Source organism: Leptonychotes weddellii, chromosome 16 (genome assembly GCF_054177405.1).
Source record: "Leptonychotes weddellii isolate Sample4059 chromosome 16, ASM5417740v2, whole genome shotgun sequence".
In the NCBI taxonomy this organism is placed as follows: Eukaryota; Metazoa; Chordata; class Mammalia; order Carnivora; family Phocidae; genus Leptonychotes; species Leptonychotes weddellii.
Window position 1 is genome coordinate 27189552 of NC_138384.1, and position 12015 is coordinate 27201566.

Below are 12015 nucleotides of genomic sequence, written 5' to 3' on the forward strand. Positions count from 1 at the left end.
GCTGTCAAGGGAAGGGGACCACACAGGCTCAGTACCTGGTATGGACCAGTTAATTTATTTAATTTTCTTCCTCTACATAATTATTCCAACTTTAGTGGTAAGAAAACTGGAAGTTTAGAAAGAGAGGTTAAAGAACTTGTCCAAGGACAGAGAGGGTCCAAGGAAAGACTGGCATTCAAATCCAGGCCTGCCAGGCTCTAAACCTCTACCCCAAACTCTTTGTAGCACCCACGTTGCCTCGTTCCCAGCAGAGAAAAGGCAGCTTAGCAAGCGCAGTAAAGGCAAACAGTTGAAATGTCAACGCCACCAAACCTCCGAAATCCCAGAGAAGTAGATGGCTGGACAGTGGCACGCTTTGGAAGGAACACTGGCGTTGGTATTTGATCTATGCTCAGATAGGATATATAACGGGGAGTGCAAACAGGAGATCTAAAGAGGTAAAATGCAGAACTTATGTGGACACGGATGCCTCATGGTCCACATCTGTACGAGGCATTGGGCTCTCTAACCATGACAAAGCCAAGGTTTTCTAGAACTGGCATATTGTTGTAGTCCGCCTGGCTGTGCTGTAACTATTTCAAGGACTATTAAATTAAACCCTGGAGACAGTTTCCCTTAAGATAAAGGGCATGCTTTTTATTGTGCCATCAAAGGAGACCAGAAAACCTGAATCTTTCAGCTTTAAAGACAACATAATGAGATCAGAGATTTTGCTTGCAAAGAAATTAACTTTCGGTTAATTAATGAAAGTAACCTTAAACAGCGGGCGTGTTGCCAACAACCAGGACACTATAATAAAAAGGGGGGTGGTGGAGATAATGGGCTGCTTTCAAGGGGCCAGGCTCAGCAGCCCAGAAAAGAAATTTGATGAGGATGCTGCTTGTAAATTTGATCTCAAATTCTTAAGATGAACAAATAATAGTCTTATCTGTAATAAAGTCTGCTACAAATGCTTTCTTTTCGCCCATAATTTTCTGTTCAATTTAGATAGAAGATTTAATTAGATGTTGGTGAAACACCAGTTATTTAATAAAACCCTTAATAAAAATCTAATCTATGGTACACAGAAACCACTGGAATATAATCACAATTTAAAAAAATACATTTCAGAGTATTTACTTCTTACAATTAAGAAAAAATATATATATGTGACATGTTCTGTTTCCCGCTCAAGGGCTAAGAAGGCAAACCCAATAAAAAACAAACAAACCCCAAACTGCGACCCTTTCTCCTTTCTCATAAAGTTTGTATTTACAGGTTTTCTTTTGTTCGTTGCCATCAAGAGAGCTCCTCGAACCTGAACGAGGGCATGAAGAATGATCCCTCTCACCTCATAAAGATTTTTAAACTAAAATTTGCTTATCATGAGAAACTGACTCTTAAGGATTCTTGAAATTGTATGAGAAACAGGATGGTTCCCTACCTTTGTTGAATCTAATCATAATTTTTCGGTTACAGACTATCAGCAAACTCTGAAATGATGATAAGGCTCTCTCCTGCCTAAGTCCAAGAGTATAATAAATTCAGAGAGCATGAGGGACCTCGAAGCCCATCTGAAGGTGATGTTAAGGACATTTTAAGCATATACCCTGAATCTCTAATACCTTGACCAAAAGCAGAATTCTAGACTGAACATTCTGAGCTCCAGGTTTCACTCAATATGGCCAAATCTTAGAGGTCATGTTTCCTACACAAAACACTTGGGAATTGGTGGGAATGTTGCTTTCCCAACATATGGAGTTGCTCTTAAGTTCCCAGCCTCTGGCGTGAGAATTAAGAACTGAGATCTGGAGAGAACTGAGATGTGAGAGAATTTGGAACGGAGATCCAAACTGCATGATGCATCGGGTGGTCTGCTTTTTTACAGGTTTACTGAAAGGAGGTGAACAGCATGGAGCGAGGGACACCACCCTTGACTCAGCGGTTCAGAATGTATTACCTACTGGCCATGTCCCTTTCCTCAATATTCCACATTTCTTACGCTCTTCCATGATTCTTTAGGTAGAAGAATCTGACTGAATTAATTTCTCAGATAAACAAAGGGGCGGGTGGGATTTAGCCGAGGTAGAAGAGTTAACATCCCCAGTCTGAAGGGACATGTGGAAGCTGGTGGAAATCAGTCTGTTTTTCTGCCATGTCTCTACCAACCTAGCACCAAAACTGAAATGCCTATTGAATGAACTCTGTGTCCTTGACCCGGGCCATATGGCATCTCTGCTCAGGTCGGACTTGAGAAGGTCACTGTTTAATGCTTCTGGGTGTTGTGATCATCCAGATTTAATTATCAGGATGGGGTTCCAGTGGCTTCCACTGTATATAAATTTAAATAATGGCCTCTCCTCTCAGAAGGAAGGAAATCCACAGAGTTTGCCCATCTGTTCCGAGAGGCTGTTCATTTTGAGTTTCTGATTAGATGCCTCCTACTACCCTATGCATGCCACAATCTCTAAACAATGCCATGGTGTTTGGGGGACATTTAGTGATTGATAGTGCTCGTTATTTTTGGTTCAAATTGAACTCCTCTTTGGCCACTGACAGGAGGGCTTGGCATGGATTGAACATGGCCAGTGCTTGCTGAGATATACTGTCCAGGTGGCCAGTGGGGTCTACTGGCCACTCTGGGGCCACACAGCCACTCAAGAATGTGTTCTGATTGGGTGTCAGATTGGATTTCATTTCTGTGTCTGCCATGCCATACCCGCATGGCTGGCTTCGTCACTCATACAAGTCCAACCCCAGATTGGGCTGGAGGATAAGAGCAATTGGGGACATCCCACAGGGTTCCTGGAAAATGGAATGAGGATGTAGTAAGTAAACTATTTAAATAATATCTAATTGCCCCCTTTGGGAAAAGGGGGGGTAGGGGGTGGGGTCACACACAAGCCCTTGGGTCTCTTCCCAGTGTGCACAAACTTGTCAGTTACCTCCTCCCCTCCCCTCTACAAGTTGGCTTCACCTGCTCGGTAGCCTTGCCATTCCCAGGGACAAGAGACACATTCTTCTGTTACACACACACACACACACACACACACACATTCACAAGCTGATGTGCTTCTAGGTCCAAAAAGCCAAAAGGGGGGGAAAAAAAACCCCAATCCCTTTTTTGGTAGAAAGCACAGAGGCAGTCTCTGCAGCTTTTAAAAATATTAACATTATAATGAGGAGACATGAGGTTTTTGCTCCACTTGGGGGTTTCACACAACATCCTGCCTCAACAGGATCTTTTGGAGCCCGGGACGCCTCCAAGCACGAGCTGTTCTTCCAGCGGGATGTTGACTTTTGTGGTCTATTAAGCAAGCAATGCATAAGTCAAAGTATACTCTTCCAGGAGAACACAGGCGCAAGTGCTTTAGGCCAAACTGTACATAAGTCGGTCCCCTTCCCCCTGGGTTTGCTCAAGAGAATGCTCCCTAACAGGACCAGGATAATGGCAAACTTTGGTGTTCAAATTAGCCAGCAGGTCCCCCAAACCACCTAAGGAGTCTCTTTGTGTTTCTGGGGAAGTCACCAAGGCTCTTGGGCGGTGGGCCCTGCAGACTGATAGTCAAGGCAACCCAGCTCTGGCTTCTTGGTGTGGCTAACAAGCCCTCACCATCGGCAGCTGAGCCATAGTAGCTGAGATCCTGAGCTTTGAAATCTAATAGAGGTTTGGGTTGGCGTCTTGACTGTGTGATTGACCATGGGGAAAGTACAAAACCATGCTAGGTTTCCTTATCTCTACATGGGGCTACACATATCTATTTCAGAGATGCTGTGAGGCCCCCGTGGGATCATGGATATACAGTGCATGGCAAAAAGCCTGGCACACAGCAACTAGCTGGATCAATGGCAGCCTTTCTTATTAGGGTAATATCGTCCCTGGCACTTGGTGACTGTAAGCCGTGACTGTTTGGAGACAGTCATTCCATTACTGTCTTTAACAGTCAGGGATGCTTCTACTATTTTTATAAGCACGAAGATTAGCTTTCTCTAGTATTTCAAAGCATGAATACCATCCTATGGTTGGTAGTGACAGCCACCTGCAACAGTGTAAGGTTCTGGCACAGAAGGTGCAGAATGGTGGCTGAGATTTTGGTCAAAGATGCAGATTTCTGTCTTGGCTTGAGAAATGGGAAGATCTGCTTATCTGGGCCAATATTCCCCCATAATGATAACTGGCCGGAGCACCCTTTAGATGGGACGCACATGCTCCAGGCTGAAACAAATCCCACCTCCCCATGCTTGGCCTGATTCATCCTCTGTATTACCAGGTCCTGCTCCAGTCCATGGGCTGTAGAAGAGCCAGCCCACTTCTGTCATCATTAGCCATCTGCTGGTTGGCTATTTGGCTTCCTCCACAATTCTGCCATGTTGCTTTCCGAAGTTTTAGTGCGGAAGGGCCTTGGAGTTGCTTTAGTATTGTCTCATGAGTCACCCCACTCCACAGTAGTTACGTGGGTGGCATCTACATGCTCTCCCCAGGGTGACCATCAACAACTGGTCTGTCCATCATCTGTTTGCTCTGCTGACTCTCAGCACACTTACTTACATATTTCCTTTTGTGGGGTCAGCCCAGGCTTCACTTTGAGGCCAGTTCAGACCCAGAGAATGTGGGGAGATATCAGATCATAAAGCTTGGAATCAAGCTTCATTCTTGGCTTGGCCCATCCTGTGCCTATATCTCCTTATTATCACGGGTTATGTTAGCAGCCAATGAATTCACTTGTGAACACCCCCCCTCCTCCATCTCCAGGGACATACTTAGCATACCTGACAGCCGAAGAACATCATTTATTACACCCCTCTCCTCTATATAACAAAATTATTCTCAGTAACAATCATATAATACTCAGTAATAATTATGGTCTTGATTTATTCTTTAGTTTCAAATAAGTAATTAACAATGAAAGAATAAATTTCAACTGAAAAATATTACTCAAATTCAGTCAAAGAGTCTGTGTGGAGAATTAAATTTTCATTCACCAAATTAACATTATTACCCAGAGTAGTCTGTAAACTGGTTCACTGTTTTAAACCAAAATACAAACTTCAGTGGTCACATGGTATGACAGAGTCGAAGGATCCCCAACTGTGGTTTCTTTGTCTTAATCGCTGCCTATCATTGTTCATTTTCAATCCACTGTGTAGATGCAGGAATACGTGGTACCATAGTGGTTGGAGACATGAACTACACACGAGGCGGGCTCAAACAATTCCAAATGGCAATGAACTTACTCTGAAATGGACAGGCATAGCTGAGTCTTTGTGCGTCAGTTGCTGATGCTATAACTGAGAATCCTCTGAATTAATGTCTATGTGGAATACTATGTTTATTAAAGGGTATGTTACTAAAATGTGCTAATTTGGGGCACTTGGGTGGCTCAGTCAGTTGAGCATCCGACTCTTGGTTTCAACTCAAATCATGATCTCACAGTCATGAGATCGAGCCCCGCGTCGGGCTCTGGGCTCAGTGGGAAGTCGGCTTGAGATTCTTTCTCTCCTTCGCACGCCCCCCACCCCCCGGCTCACACAGTCTCTCTAAAATAAATAAATAAATCTTTTTAAAAAATGTGCTAATTTGAAGCCTACATATATATAGTATAACATATGTTAGAAATATATATAATCTAAAAATATATATAAAATAATAAATATATATATTAGAAAGCTTCACAAATAATTCAGAAATTGTGTAGAAATGAGATCAACAAAAGGGTTTTGTAGAGAGGAGTCCTCTATCACTGGTGTTGTTTAGAACTGACAGAAAATGGTGATAATGAAAAGCAGACTGGCTCTTGTCAGTTTTATTATTGTTTTTAGATCTTCTACAGACAATGCAGGCTTTATTGCCAGCAAGGAGTGGGGAGAGGTAGAGCTGGGCGGACAGTTCCCGCTGCTCACCCTTGGTACATCACTGCCCATCTCTTAATTTGATTTCTGCTTTTTATTGTTAAGACATTTTGGTCTGGTCTCCTGACCCCTTTTGGCCCAGAACTTTGGTCTGAGTCTTTGATCTTCTCCTCCCAAATCCACTAATCTGGACTCTTGATCCAACTGCCTGCCATTCTGGCCTCTAGACCTTTCCTGCCTCTTCCTGCGGACTCAGCTCCCCACACCAAACCTCTTACCTACCTGTGCCCTTGCTATCTGCTTTTTTCAGATACCATCCTCTGCCTCTGAAGATTTCTCTGAACGTGGACACTTGCCTGCCTGACTGAAGGGGACTCAGCAAGCTTTCTTTCCTGTCTAGCTGGCCTCTTGGCACAAACTCCACATTGTCCTACTGCTGCCTAAATTTCAAAGTGGCAATCCTATGAAAAGCATCACCTTGATGTTAGCAGCTTGGTGGGCAAGGTGGCTAGGGATGCATACTTGGTCATACGTAATGCTAGAGAAAAACTGCTCAAGAGAATGGACGATTTACCAATGGCAGCCAAGCTGACCAATATCAAGGCTAAAATAGGTTGACAGCTCTGTAGGTGTTGGGCTTGGTCTGGGGTTTAATGCTTTATTTGACTCCATGCTGTGTCTACTGGGCTGCCAAAGGCAGCTCCAGCATTTATGATGTCCATTTCTCAGGACAGTATGTTGCCTGATAGCAGAATTTATGGTCCTTAGTTCTGAGATGTCAATAAAATCACCTGGCCAAGTGAGGGCCATCTCCAGTATAGTCTAATACAGAATGCTCATCTTATTCAGGCACAACATCAGCTTTTAATATCCTCCTGAATCTGCAGATCAATCCCTGATTTTTAAGACTTCTTTGAGAGGAACCTTAGGCAGCCTGGAGTTCCTTTATACGTAACGACGATGATGCTCATAACTTTATCAGTGAATTACACATGCCAATAACCACATAGGCTGGCTAACTGAAATTGTTTTGCTCTGCTTTTGCTTAAAATTTTGACCAATTGTTATAAGAAACAAGGGCTTTCGGAAAGGGCAGTGGTGGTGCCTCATCATTCTGGAAAATTAAGACAGAGTTTCAATATTTAATTCTAAATCCTAAGCATCCATTACTAACACACACGCCTTTACTTATGTGCAGCAAGGAATATTAATCCTAGCCTTTCATCCTGTTTCAAATGAAATAATACCAAGGAGGCATCTTAAGGAATGGCTCTGACAAGCTAAATAATGATTGTATCCTATTTATTTAGCCTCCAAAATCTGACAAAATATCAGTATCCAATCATGCAGGTTGCTTAACTCCATATGATAATTTATATGTATATAATATATACACAGCATACATGGTATATAGGTATATACAATATACAGATGTGTGTAAACATGCAGAAACAAACAGATATGTATATATAAAATACATAGGACATGGACAGTTTCAAGGTCTGTGTCATAGGCTATCAACAGTTATATCAGTGTGTTTGAAAACAGTATTCAAATGATGTTCTGATATTCTTTTCCATACATGCTTGCTTTGTGCTGTTCAGATGTTGCTCATTTCTGTATAGCTATTATATATTTCTAGGATGCTGCTTTGAAAAATCTGGGCCACCTTCAAAGATTTTATAAAGTGACTCCTTTATTCTCAAGAAGAGGAGAAAGGCGGGTTAATCATCTATTGACTCCTCAGCCTTATTACTGGCATAAAGCTCTGGCTTTGCTAAATTCCCGCTTTTTAGTTACCTAACAAACATACATCAGCAGGAGGTGCAGATAAAGATCGAAAGATTAAGCTTTGTCACTCAAATGATAATTAAAAAGAGTATTTTAAACACACTGTAAATATACACAAGCCATCATAAAATCATCAAAACCCTGCCAGAGCTCACCACCTCCAGAGTATATAGATTATCAGGGAGAGGGATATTGATGTTAAGTCCTGCTTGTCTTGGAAGATTGTCATTAACTGTCCCAAGCCTGCACTCAGCCAGCCACCTGAGCTAGGGAAGACAGGAGAACCTGGCTTCACACATTCTCATGGTAGATTAGTGGGATTTGGAATGAGCAGTTTAATATGCATTTAATTGTGATCCCTTTCTATTCAACCCCAAGATTCCTTAAAATATATTATTCCAAGTACTTAAAGAAAAACAACAGAAATTGAAGATCTGTTGTCCTGCTTTTAAAAAATCATTTCACATCCAGGAAAGATTTACTAAAACAGATTAATTTCTCCTAAAAATTTCATTTATAACATGTCATAAGAAGACACATGAGCCCATGTGTATTAGAAGCATGCAGTAACATCACCTTTCATAAAAAGAAAAGCTTGTCATCACAATCTTATTAGGATGTCGTGCATTGTTAAACTGGTAAAATATCTCTGTATATTCCAATTAGTGCAACCATCTACTGACACAGACATTACAGAGAAAACTATCTTCTTTAAAAAAGTCCTTTCCACTGGGAACTAATCCTTTGTTTGACAATTCAGAGAATGTTATTTAGAGATTTTAATTGCTCAGTTGATCTGTGGCTGGATCTCAATAATCAAAACAATAAAATTGTTGGTTTCTTTCTTTCTTTTTTTTTTTTTTTTTGACAACTGTAATAAAATGCTGGTAGTATCCTGGGATAGTTAACTCAAGCTGGATTGACACTGTCAGATTCTTTTTCATATATCTTTTTTATCAGACCAAAACTCACTATTTCTTAAAAAGTGAAAAGTACATTCATGACATTGCCATTATCAACAGATATTCCAAATATTGCTTAACATCTACCTGAAAAATCCAACCTGATTATAACAACCTAATCTGATTATCTATGAAATGGGCCTATAATTAAAGAGGGCACGTTCTGCATGGAGCACTGGGTGTTATATGCAAACAGTGAATCATGGAACACTACATAAAAAATTAATGATGTAATGTATGGTGATTAACATAGCATAATAATTAAAAAAAAAGAAAAATATTCTTCAAATCAATTAGAAAAAGCCAAACATTCCAATAAAAATGGGCAAAGCCACGGATAAATTATTTCACAAGAGAAGAAACAGAAATAGCTACTTAAATATGAGAAAAAGCCTCTACCTCATTAGTAATCAAAATGATGTAAATGCAGCCAAGGAGACACTGTTCCTAATCTATGAAACTGAAACAGTTCGCAAGCGCGCGCACGCGCGCGCACGCACACACACACACACACACACACACACACTTTCCAGTGCCGGGGAAGGTGCAGGAAAACAGGCATGCTCACAGACTGCTGCGGGAGACTATATAATTGGTTCAACCTTTTGGAAGAACATTCTGGTAATATGTGTCAGAAGCCTTAAAAATGTGTGCATCCTTTGACCCAGCAATTCAATTTCTAGGAATTTATCCGAAGGTGATAAATATTCACATAAAATGCTCAGACAAGGATATTCATCCCAGCATTTCATATGATAAGGGAAAAAGAGGAAAACAACCTCAATGTCCAACAGTAGGAGGAAAATTAAATAAAGACGGCATATTTATACAAGTTTCTATTAACAATCATGTTCCCAGGGAATGTTTAAAGAAATGAAAAACCACCTGTGATACAGGAAGTGAAAACAGGCAGGTTATAAAATACTATGGCCCAAATTTTGCTTTAAAAATATATATAAATATATATATGTACATATAAATGCACTGAAAAAAGATTGGAAGACAGTACACTAAAACATTCTTGGTGGTTATCGTAAGGCGGTGGGGACTACAGGAGGTTTTTCTTTTCTGTCTTATACTTCTCTGGATTTTCAAAAAATAATTTTAATTAGCACAGATAAAATATCTTAACTTAAAACATGCTCACTGAAAAAGCAAACTCAGAAGTACTGAGCCTTAAAAATGTTATTATGATTTTCTAAATAATTTACCTTATGAAAAGTCCATGTAAATCTAAATAAGTTTCTTTCCTTTTTTGGAGAAGAGTCTGGAGTATCTACACAACGACATATTTTACAGAAATGTGGAAATGAGGCATTTGCAAAAGTTTACAAGGGTAGAACTGGCAGTTGGGATGGTCAGGTCCCTGGCCTGAGAAAACAGTTCGTCCACTATACAATGTTAACCCACTGGACAGAATGTAGGACACCCAAAACATGAAATTTGGTGCCAAGGGAAACTGAGCATTTGGTTTGGCACAAACAACTGGCAATTAATAACAGCCGATAGGAGAAACACAAATCGGCCATGAATTTGCACTCGATTTTGATTTTAAAGTTCTGTAAGGGTGGAAATTCTTATTTTAAATACTCATATTAAAAAAAAAAAAAAGAGTTCTGGCAACCACCAGCTTTCCCATTCCCACCTTCTCAACCCCCAACCACACCCGGGGGCGCTTTCTGCTTCCTTTCTCAGGGACAAAGAAGCCACTGGCTTGAACTCGGGGACCACACGCATTACTGAAAACCCAGGCCAAGCTTGACCATGAAGACCATTATGACCTTGCTGAGGTGAGATGCTTCAAAGTCTTAGGACCTCTCACTCTGAGAGTAAAAATTAATTCATCCACTTACTAAAGAGAGCAGAGAGCCATCTTACTCTCTAACTTAATCTATCTCCTGTCCATCAGCCCTGCTTCTACACTGTTTCTTTTCTACTGGATTCCATTTGGGTAAAGAGGCATCCTGACTCTTGAGAAAACCATCTGCTCTGGTCTATTTGCAGGATGAAGGCATGGGGGATGCAACAGGACGTGTATGGGAGGAGAAAAAGGAACCGTTGGCAGGTCAACAATTATTGATGTATTGAGAAAGCACCTACTATGTGCTGGGTGCTTTCCGTTCTTTTTTGAGTGCACGATCTCATGTGATTTTGCATATCCCACAATACCAAAGTCCTTCTGTCCTCAAACTCCAGCCAGGAGCATTCTTTGTGACTGTCAACATTCAGGAATATTTCAAAACACCAAGTTTAAAGAGCTAATTCAGCCACACACAGGTTTCTTAATTTTTAAAACCGGGGGATGATTTAGATCCGAGGCCAACGGCAGGAGGTACAACAGCGGCCCGCTCTTTCTTCTGAGCCAGGCAGAGGGGAGCTCCTCTCAAACAGGAAGCCCATTGTGGCACCTGCAGCCAGTCTGGGAGCCGGCTGATTAACATAAGGGTGGGGGCAAAGCTAGAGCCGGGGCAAAGCTAGGGTGGGGGCAAAGGAAGATGGACAGCCTGTCTCGGAAGCAAGCCTGGCATCTTGATTTCTGAGTTTGCTTTTTGTTTCAAAGCTCCAGATTTCCCAATTCAGATGCAGAGCAGAATCCTCTGTCCCCATCCCCCATGCAAGCCTGCCAGGACCCCCCACTCCATCTCCACACACTGCTCGCTAAGCGGCTGCAGTATAAATAACTGGAAGGAACGCTTTATGCTTGGCCATCCCTCCAGCAGGAGACAACTGGCTTTCTCGGTGGTGTTCAGCGAGCCCCACCGAGCCACCGCCGATGCCTCATTAGAACGTCAGGCACTCCTGCCAGCCCTGGGTGCTGGATGCTAGCTGCCTGTGGTCTGCATCTATAGTCATGACAGACGGCCGAGACTGTTACCTTCCGCTGAAGACCAAGTACATGATCCACTGCAGTTAATCAATAGGATAATGGAATGAATCAATAGGAAAGATTTTTAGAAGGTCTTAATTAAAGAAACACTTGCAGATACAAATGATGTCTTCAATGTATTGATAGTGCCAAGGTGAAGGGTTAAACACAAACAAAACCATCAACTTTATTTTGCCAGCATGCCTTCCACAAGAGAACAACCTAGCAGCCTCCTGGCCCCAGGGTCGGCCCATTAATCAGTCCCTTGTCAATTCCATGGCCACACTGTATGGGAAAATTAGGCTATGATCAAAAATTTTAATTACTAAACAGCAGCTCGAACAACAATGAAAAATAGACGCGCGCCCCCTGTCTGGCTTTCCTTGGCCCCTAAAGTGGGAGCAGCGTTCCCCATAAAAACCAGTTCCTGCAGACAAACTCCCCGCCTGATGCAGCGCACAGAAATTAGAATAATTAAAGAAAGCCTAAATTGATGGATCCCATTTAGGCACGGGAATTCTCCAGTGAGCCTTCAACTCAAACATGTTACATCAATATTTTTGATTC

General features: G+C 41.7%; 1 protein-coding gene across 2 annotated transcripts in view; it reads right to left on the reverse strand.

The window, feature by feature from the left end:
* Positions 1-12015, reverse strand: part of FTO (FTO alpha-ketoglutarate dependent dioxygenase) — a 373561-nt gene that overhangs the window by 25326 nt on the left and 336220 nt on the right. The window lies entirely within an intron of this gene.